Genomic DNA, 10,397 nt, shown 5'->3' with positions numbered 1-10,397 from the left:
CATTGTACACTATTTGCCATTGGTTGCAGGGTTAAGCACTCAGTGAGCGAAACAGGAGGACGCCGAGCGCAGGCTCCCGGTTATCCATTGGTCCAGATTCAGTAAGCAATGCTGCATCCTGTACCCGACAAGAGCGGTGGCGCACCCCAGATAGCAGAGCAGAGCAGACGCACCCGCCATGAACTGACTGACAAACGGAAGTGAACTGTGCCCCCTAGCAACGGTGCGCGCGCTACGCGTACGGCACGCCGAATCACGTATGGTTGTGTACGTCCTGCGCAGCAGATGGGGAGGGTTCGGATTGCTCCGAAACGAGTTAGGAGACAGAAAGGCAGACGTCTTGCCTGGGTGGGTTGTATCTATTTGTGCCCAGCGGTCCAGCGACCTGGTCCGCTGAAAAAAAACGGACCCTGGAAAGGTCGCAGGGAGGAATTGCATCTCGGTATCAAAAAGGCAGCGGGACAATAGTGAATCACCCGGCTGCAGAGTGAGTACAGAACAGGTACCTGGGTGTTTCAATTGAATGTTGTCTAGGGAGGATTGGTCTTGTGGTTATTAAACGGTATGCATATGCCCTCAGGTAGTCTGGTGATTGGTTATGGGGCTGCCGAAATGAGGAATGTAAGGCATGGTCAAGACCGGAGTCTAGCAGAGGTTGTCTAAGGGCTGGGAGCGGGGGTGCGTCAGAGGGTTGACACCAATCGGGCTTCTGAAGGCCAGTACAGAGGTTGTGTATGTGCGGGGCAAAGGGGATAGGAGGGCAGGCAGTGCACACCCGAAGTGCCCGGTGTTAACTGGGGGACGAGTTGGGGGGCACCCTGAAGGCGAGTAGCGGATGTGAGGGGATTTGAGGCTTTCTGGAAGCTGACACTTTGGTGAGGTTTGAATGCTCACAATGGGGGTAGGCCGATGTCTAGCAAATGAGGCTTATGGTCAAGAGCGCAAAGAAACCTATATTCCGGGAGGGCTACTGCTGATGGGAGGGGCCACCTCAGAAATTGGGCGAGACTAACTTGGAGTCTGTACCCTCTGTTCTACCCCCAAGGGTCTTTTTGAGTGGGTACCAGGTATCAAATGGTACGTTTTAAAGCACAATATGCCAGTAAGAATGCACATATTATTGGATTTAAAGACAATATACATATGTTGTTGCTTTGATAATTTGTATATGCCATGGACAGCAACTTTTGAAAAATATCCTTGAGGAAAAAAAGTAGATTGTACACCATAACACTTGCACATATATGGTCACGCCACATAATACATGACTAGACTGGTTCACCAAAATGCCAGTGTAGCCATCTAATACCAGGTGCCGTGCCTACTTTATTATAGCTGCCCATTAAAAGAATAAATATAAGGTCATGCCACAGTAATAAGTGACTAGACTGACTGCACCAAAATGTTATTCCAGCCATATAACACACATGCCTAAGAAAAAGCAATTGGGCACATAAGCCACCTACCCTCGGATGTGAAAGTACACATGATGTGGTTATATGTTGGCTCGCATCCGTAGGGATGGCAGGGGGGTATGGCGTGAACATTTCATTTTGCTGAGCGAGGGGCGATGGAAGTCTTGAAAGCAGCAGCTTTAAAGTTTTACTGCGTTAGTGTAAGTTCATTTTTCTGCATCTGCACAAACACAGTAACACTTTAATGCCGCCAGTTTCAGGAAAGGCTCCCCTCCTCACCTCTCTGCCAATAGCAAGCGTGTACCTCAGCCCCTTCCAGGGGTGCACCTAGGCTAACATTTCGAGGGAGGAGGGAGTTAACCCTTTTAAATGTTGGGTGAGGGCTAACTTCAGAGACTGTGGGGAAGGTGCAAATGTACTTGTATGTGGGCACCTAACTTCACACATTCCAATGAGACTATTCTGGTGATGCTTCAATGTTACAAGCAGTTAACTCTGCCCTTTACCTCTGAAAGCACCCACTTAAGGACTGCTGTAAGAATGAGTGGTCTCCTACCTCTCTCTCCTCTATACCCTTCCAATCACTCTCCTGGCATGCAAATGCTAACCCCACATCACGATTTCAATTGCATAAAAATGCTTGCATAAGAATAAAGATGCTAACAATGAAATGCTGTACGTTAGTAATTGCAGGGCCTTTGTTAACTGTGCAGTCTGAAGCACTGTTTATTGTCTGTTCTGTCCTGCCACGGCTCTGTAGGTCAGCCAAGTTGAGTCAGCATAGCCCAACATTTCGGGGTGGGGGGGTTGGAGGGGCTAGAGCCCAATCAGCTCAGTGGTGTTGTGCCACTGCTTATTGTGTATGAAGAAAGGAATGCAGGGCTGCTAAAGTGTGTCCGAGCCAAGGTCCATCAGTGATGCTCTATGGTCTTAGTGGCTTTAGTCGTTAAGAGCCAGCGAGTGGATGCAGTGATCCCTGAGGTTCAGCATATTGGGTGTGGGGGAGTCAATATAGAGGTACTGACTGCGCGACTCTGGCCCAAGCGAAGAGAGTAACATATTTCATACGAAGCAGGGGAGTATCCAGCATTGCAAGAGTGGGGGTTGGGTGGCAACCCACAAAGTTCTGCTACGCCCCCCCCACCCCAAATGCACCATGGAAAATTAATGCTAAACTGACACACAATTGTGCCTGCCCCACAAATGATGACTTGACTCTGTACCCTCTCTTTGCAACATTCAGACAAGAGTGGCACATGGAGCTGTGTGCTCCTGCTCTCCATCTGGCTCTGCCCCTTATTGGGCCTGCAGTGCAGTCAACAGCCTCGAGTGGGACACGGAGCGTGCTCCTGCTGTGCTCCCCCATTGTGCACGGATGGTGCAGAGGAGTATATGGCCACACTGCTGTCCGTGTCCTGCTCCAGACAGCTGTTCTACTGGCAGCCAGGCCGAGTAGGGGCACACAGAAACACTGCTGTCCCAGACAGGATTCCCAGAAGAAAAGGCATGCCACAGTAAGAAAGAGCTATACTGACTGCCCCAAATGCCAGTCTATCCAATTAACAACACATACCATACATGCAAACCTCCTAATTTGCGTATGGATTGCACCAACAGAAGTGACTTCACAGAAAGGGACATTGCAAGGAGCATCAGCAGTCATTGATACTTGGAGGCACCATGGAAGTGACTATAGAATAAGTTGCCATAAGTAAGCAAAGTGGCAAATAACTTTGTGCTGCAAAAGACCTAAATTAACACCTACATTGCACTATTCTTATATATGGAGCAACTCTATAGTCATTAGGCTTTTATTTATTATAACATGATATATATTAACATAAGCTAAAAAGTGAATCACTTACAGAATCACACTGTTTTTTATTGGCAGATCTGTTTGTTTGTTTGTTTTATTATTTACGCATTACAAATAATAAAACAAACAAACAAACAGATCTTCCAATAAGACAAAGTGCGATTAAATGATTTGCCCAGGATCATACACTTTGGTAAAACTGGGATGTGGACAATTTAAGCAACTGAACACATCTTCCCACGCTTAGTTTTTTTTTTTATTATTAAGTTTATTGAACTTTACAGAAAAACATGCAGAGCATTAGATTCATCAGCGCTATAAATATAGAATTCATCACAATTAATCTTCCCACATACCACCATCCCCTACCCTACATAACATAAATCGATCTAAAATATCATTACAACTCATCCAAAAATCTACCCCACATTTCATGAAACAATTTCATTTTTTTGTTTCTGCGGAGAACAACCTTCTCAATTCTGGAAACCTGCCTTAAGTCCTCCATCCACTCTGAAAAGGTCGGCCTCTCATCACATTTCCATTTCCTCAAAACTATTTTCTTGGCTGAATTTGCTGCCCTGAAAAACCGACATCTCTGTGGGTAAGTAAGTTCTTCCACCTTGTCATCCTCACCCAAAATGACAGTAATGTAGTCAAAATCTTCCTGCAACATTAGAACCTCATTAATCTTCTCAGTGACCCTCCCCCAAAATGTCCTCAATTCATAACAATCCCAGATCATATGTTCAAAAGAGCCAACTGCATGTTTACACCTCCAGCAAGCCTCTGAATCAATCATTCCTCTTGCATGAAGTCTTTGGGGAGTCCAAAACACTGTTAAGAATTTGATTTGTCAGCTTTGCTCTCCCAGATTAATGGAAGTGAGAGACACATTTTTACAAATACACCTTCATCGGTCCTCAGACATATCTCAACCAAGTATCTCAGACCACTTCGATAGTAATCCCTCTGCCGGTACATGACGTTGGGCCAGATTCTTGTATACCTTAGACGTCCTACTTCCCTCTGCCTTATACGCAGAAAACCAAATCTGCCATCAACTGCACCCTCATTCCGCAGGATTCTCCTCAATTTCCTGTATTCTCCCATTGTACAGTCACTGAGATCTTTAACTCGTGCAAGTCTTTTAAAACTGAGCCATTTGCCATCTTCAAACAAATCACTCAGCCATATTACACCACTTAGAAGCCAGTTCAACCACAGTAGCGGCCTTCCATTCACCAGTATTCCTGGATTCAACCAGATCGGGATAAAATCATAATCCCAAACTCTGCGATTACTCTTCTTCCACAGCTCCTTCCAACACGTTCTCAGAAATTTTGTTTGCGGAAATGACCGATAACCAGATCCATCCACCGTGGACAGTATAGCCCTAGGCGGTAATGGAAATGAACAGCTTGATTCCGCCAGCGTCCAGACATCATTTGAATTGTCAACAAATGGAACCAGATGTCTGGCTCCAAAAGCCAAATTATAATTTACGAAGTCCGGAACCCCCAAACGTCCACAGTCCTGGGGCAGCTGCAATTTCCACAATTTGAGGCGCGCTTGCCTATTTTCCCAGAGAAAAGATTCGATTAAACCCTCAATTTTCTTCCAAAAGCTCTTTTTCACTTCCAAGGGGATGATACTTAGCACATAATTGACACGTGGCGTGGAAGTCATTTTGATGGCATTCACTCTCCCCCATAGACTCAATTTAAGTTCACTCCATCTCTTCAAATCAAGCTCCAGGGATTGAACGATACTAACAAGGTTGACATCCATAATTTTTGAGATATCACTAGTCAACCAAATCCCAAGGTATCTCATCTTACTCGGACACCATTTGAAGGCAAAATTCCTCATTTTCAAAATAGTGCATGAGGTCGATGCTGGCAATGCTTCCGATTTGGCCCAATTGATCTTGTTTCCAGAAATTCTGTTGAATACACCAATCAACTCAATCAGTACACTTAGTTGATTAAGATATTTATGAAGGTTTTGCTTTGAGTTCATGTGCTTAAGTAATACTTCAATTACAGCAATGCCTTGGAAGCAAACCACGTTACTTAATAAATGAGCCTTTCATTATAAACTAACGTTACACTACATACATCTTCATAGAAATGGGTTGAGCAATAAGAGCATGGCTTTAGTTTTATTCTCCCCGTCCAGCATGTAAAGTCACACTAGCATCATGCAGATTAATGTGAGCCTAACAATTCCTCCTTGGGTTTTAAAGCCATACTGATTATTTCATAAAGCATGCAGCATTGTGCACCCTTCTCACTTCCGATCACCCCCATTTCTTAAGGGACAAAAGTCCCTGCTAATAGAATCAGTGCCTAATGGCTCCCATTGTAATGCTCTGTTGACACAGAGCAAGGTGTCAGTTCCCTGGGAGAGCCGCATGAAGTTGTGAGCCTTGGAAAGGCTGAATTGGCAGGGTGGGTCCCGTGTCCTGCAGACCCCTCACATGCAGCCCGAAGCAAAAGCGGTACTTTTGCCGTCCCACTGAAGGGGTCTGTAGAGCTCAGGACCGATCTGTCATTTTGGGACATCGTCCTGGCAGAGGAACACAGTGTTCCTACTCGGCACCCGCATTGTGTCTTTGCACTTGCTCTATCTGAAATGTCACCAGGCTGAGTACGATAGTTACATTCATATTCTTGTTGTTCGTGGCCTGTAAGAATGTCATTGTATTTTTCCCTTGTTCCCTCCCTCGCTGTGAAGTGCTTTGAAACACATTGTGTATAGGCGCTATATAAATATATCCTGATGGACAATAATCTCACGCTAGAGCCACAAGTAAACGCCCTTCTCAAGAAAAGCTTCTTCCTACTGCGAGCGGCCAAGAGGATCCTACCATTCCTATCGTTCGCCAACAAAACAACCACCATCATCGCCCTAGTCATGTGCAGAGTAGACTATGCCAACAGCCTTTACTTAGGCATGCCGGAATGACTTTAAAAGAAAAACTGCAACGCATTCAAAACACGGCAGCCAGACTGCTTCTGAAACTACCCCGAAGAGAGCACACAATACCAGCACTGAAAACACTACATTGGCTACCAATAAAACAACGGATAAAATTCAAAACAATGTGCATCGCGCACCAACGGTACACAACGAAGGCGCTGAGTTCCTGAGAGACAAACTGCATCTACATCAACCAACAAGAACGCTCAGATCAAGCATTGACAACGCCTGGAACCGAAGCCCTACAACAAAAGAAAACTTGGAGGATCCTCCTTCTCTCACCAAGCCCCAAAAACCTGGAACAACCTTCCAAAGTACATGCGTAACACAAGAAACCACCTACTATTCAGGAAACTACTCAAAACCTGGCTCTTTACGTTGTAACTAGAAAGAACAGCCACAGGGGCACACACACAACTAAAACATCTATGAACATAGAGAGAGACCCGGATCCACACCAAGCAATCGATTGGGGGGGGGAAAACCCTCAGGAAAATATCCCACAACATACTAAACGACTAACCGGGAGACAGACGCAATACGACCAAAGACCGTATACATAGCAAGACAAAGACAGAAACACTAGGATGAATCATCAAGAAGACCATGACCTTAAACCATAGCCATTCCCAACAGACCTAAGGACAATAGACAGAGAGGGAAAGGAAGCGCTACACCACGAGCCCCAACCCTGTGGGTGAGAAACAGAATGTTGCATCATTACACACTGTCCACCTACCACACAGTGGGAAGCACAATACCCCATCACACACAAAGTACAACTAAAAACATCCCCAAGGATGTTCACCCCAGAGAAACCAATGAACCAACGGAAAGACAGTCATGACGGGAGGAAACAAATGACTGAATACGCAGGCTCACCAAGATGGAAGCACTAGAACGCCACATCAACACCACTCCGACCCTGAACCATTCAAAACCTCAACTGACCAGTGTCACACCAGATAACAAGAGAATAGAGATATTACCAACCCAGTCCCACACCAGAAGAAAGGTTCAGACGCACCTATCAATCCAAACAATACTCCCTATGATACAGCGGGGTCAGCGCAGCACTAACAAAGCGAGTCGGCCCATGAGGAACCAGCATCAACCCAACCCACATGGATACAACTCTAACGGAATCAGAAAGTACCTGAATCAGGACACAGACCCCACTAACCCAACCCTCTATCTTCTGCATACTTAAACACACAAAGCCACACAACCATCTCTCTCCCAGCAATCTGCACGCACTTTACCATACTGCATCAACAACACATAAACATCACCTACAGCATTCAAGGTCTCGCCAGATCCGATACTAGCACCAAAGCCCAGCACTCGGTGTATACCGAACGGAAGCTGCCAACAGCACATCACTTCTCCCATTCTCCTGCTCCCCTCCTCCAGACTAACCATACCCGTCCTTCCCGTTTACAGATCCGCCAGAGCACCTGGGGACCAATTCCGTTGGTGACAGTGCGCTATATAAGTACCTTTAACTTAACATAACATATCATTGTCCCGGTCTGGCTCTGCAAAGAGCCACTGGGGAGGAGCAAACTGCCCCCCACAGCCCTGCTTGGTATGCCACTGATACAAAGTGAGATAAAAGGGAGAGCGAAGGGGCCATCATCAAGCAGCGCTATTTTCAATACTTGACAGTTAAGTACTATAACCGGCTTACTTGTGAAAGTCTCCACAGAGGAGGAGGGGTTCTCTGCTGGTGGTGTAGAATATGAAACAAGCCCCAGTGCGCCTTCTCCATTGTTTGAGGAAACCGCTATAGACCATGTCCTTATTGAATTTGTGATATACTGCAATCGATTTTGGGTGTTCCATGTTCTCTTTTTATTCATGCAACAAACCGTGATGCACTATTCACTTATGTTTTTTTTTGTTGATCAAAACATTTTTATTCAATTTTCCACACATACATAAACATTACACATAACACTGTGCATTGCAGGGGAAAGAAGAAACACAGGGTAAACCATAAGGGGGGGGGGGTCAAAACAAAATTGGGGAGGGGCCTCTGCCCCTTGGACCATCTAGTCTTTGATGAGGGAACACAGGACACAGTCCCCGTGCGCCAGGCCTGCCAGTCCATTGGGCACCTTGCTCTTAACGCTCCCATTGCCAGTGACGCTGCTTCGGGGGCTTAGCCATCGTCTTCCCATATCTGCCAGATTTTGCTCGCTTTCTACGGGCATCCCCTTGCTGCGTATACCCTGCGCTCCATTGTTACACAGATGTCCATGTCCGTGATCCATTGATCATAACTAGGTGTTCTTTCCGATCCCCATAGCTGTGCAATGTTCCTTCTCAGTATCGCTGTAGCGGTTGACCAGAGCAGTTTCTCATACCGGGTCAGGTCACATTCATCGGAGAACCCTAACAGGAGTTGTTTTGGTCCCCTTTGTATTGGCTTGCCCAAGACAGTTTGTCACAGCATTTCCGCCATAGTTGCTGTATTTCATCGCATTCCCATATGATGTGGAAGAAGGTTCCTTCCTTGTGCATGCATCGTATGCATCGCGGGTCCGAGACCCTGCCCCACCGGAAGGGTGCCACTCTCGGATAGTAAATACGATGTAGGATCTTGAGTTGGACCAGTCGGAGCCTCAATTAAATGGTCGCCTCACGAGGGTACATCAAGGCTTCCATCCAGTCTTCCGATTGTAGAGGGCCAACGTCTCGCTCCCACCTATCCCTCAAGCTGACGAGCTCGGGTGTAGCAAATGATGTGATTGCGTTATACTTGGTTGAAGTGACTTTTCTTTTTATTTGGTCCTAGACTATGTTACGCTCCAGCGGGGTACATTCTAGCGTGTCACTGATGATCTGTTGATGGGCGTGCAGTGCGTGTTTCAGTTGCGTATAATGGTATCCTTCCGAGGATGGGAGGGCGAATTCCGAACGTAGTGTTTCAAAGGGGACCAATTTCTCCTCTTTTATTACGTCTCCTACTTTGGTGATGTCACCTTGGGCCCAGGCGGGCCATTTCGGCAGCTTCTGTAACTCGGGGAGAAGCCTGTTGTTCCACAATGGTTGGGACAGCGTCAGTTTCGATTCCCAGCCTACATGCCGGTGTGCTTCCGTCCAGATTCGTGTGATGTGCGTTTCCATGGTATGAGCTGATGTGCGGCCCATGCCACAGTATAGAAGTTCCAGGGGTGTTATGCTGCTGTTGGTGTTAAACCTTCTGATATGCAGCAGGTTCCTTTCCCCATGGAGCATGTCATTCACCACCGCCATCTGGCTGGCCCAGTAGTAAGTTTGCAGCCTGTGAAGCCCGATTTCCTCCCCCTCCCGGACAGATCTCTGAAGGGTGGAAAGAGCGATCCGCGGGGGCCCTCCACTCCAAAGCAGTTTCCGGAGGATACAGTCTATTTTGAGGAATTCCTGGTGCGGGATATGCAGCGGTGCATTTTGCAGAACATATAGGAACTTGGGAAGGGCGATCATTTTGAATAGGGCAGCTCTGCCCATCAGTGTCAGCGGCAGAGAGCTCCAATGGCGAGTGTCCTCAGCGAATCTCGTCACGACTGGTTGTAGATTCAGAGCTGTGTAGTCTGTGAGGTGCTTCGTGATTTTCACCCCTAGGTATTTTAACTGATCAGTAACAATTTGATAGGGGCAGTCTATGGGGCAAGTGGCAGCTATGCTTCCTATGGGAAATAGGATGGATTTTGACCAGTTCACGCGTAGGCCACTGAAGGCTCCGTATCTTTTCAGCATTTGAGTAACATTTTGGCAGGAGTTGCGTGGTTTTTTCAAGTAGATAAGCAAGTCATCTGCTTAGAGGGACATTCTATCCTCCCATGTTTCTGACCACCGGAAGCCCTCCCAGAGTGCGGTATTTCATAAAAGGATGGCCAGTGGTTCGATGGCAAGTGCAAAAATCATGGCGGACAGGGGACAGCCTTGCCTCGTTCCTCTGCCCAATCTGACAGGGTCTGATTGCCAGCCGTTGACCTTAGTTCTGGCTATTGGACATTCGTATAGTAGTTGCACCCAGCCGATAAAGTTTGCGCCAAAACCCATGTGCCTCATTATGTCCCAGATGGCCTCCCACCTCACCGAATCAAAAGCTTTTTCAAAGTCTATTGCCAACAAAGCCAGCAGACCCTGTATGCTGCCGGCTTTTTCTAGTGCTGAGTGCAACCTGTAGAGAT

The 10,397-nt window shown here is 46.7% G+C and overlaps 1 protein-coding gene across 3 annotated transcripts in view; it reads left to right on the top strand.

Annotated features, from left to right (window-relative positions):
* The first annotated feature begins 287 nt into the window (after positions 1–287).
* Positions 288–10,397, top strand: part of LOC138452785 (E3 SUMO-protein ligase ZBED1-like) — a 657,632-nt gene continuing 647,522 nt past the window's right edge. For 2 of the 3 annotated variants that reach the window (XM_069605131.1, XM_069605127.1), the window contains exon 1: positions 288–487. The gene's annotated coding sequence lies outside the window, so the exon portion shown is untranslated. Of the gene's footprint in view, positions 503–10,397 lie in introns of all 3 variants that reach the window. The other variant, XM_069605129.1, reaches the window with a different exon arrangement.

This window comes from Ambystoma mexicanum, chromosome 1p, assembly GCF_040938575.1.
Source record: "Ambystoma mexicanum isolate Mex_15411 chromosome 1p, UKY_AmexF1_1, whole genome shotgun sequence".
NCBI classification, from domain to species: domain Eukaryota; kingdom Metazoa; phylum Chordata; class Amphibia; order Caudata; family Ambystomatidae; genus Ambystoma; species Ambystoma mexicanum.
The sequence above is the reverse complement of the archived record's forward strand: the minus strand, read 5'-3'. Positions and strand labels throughout refer to the sequence as shown.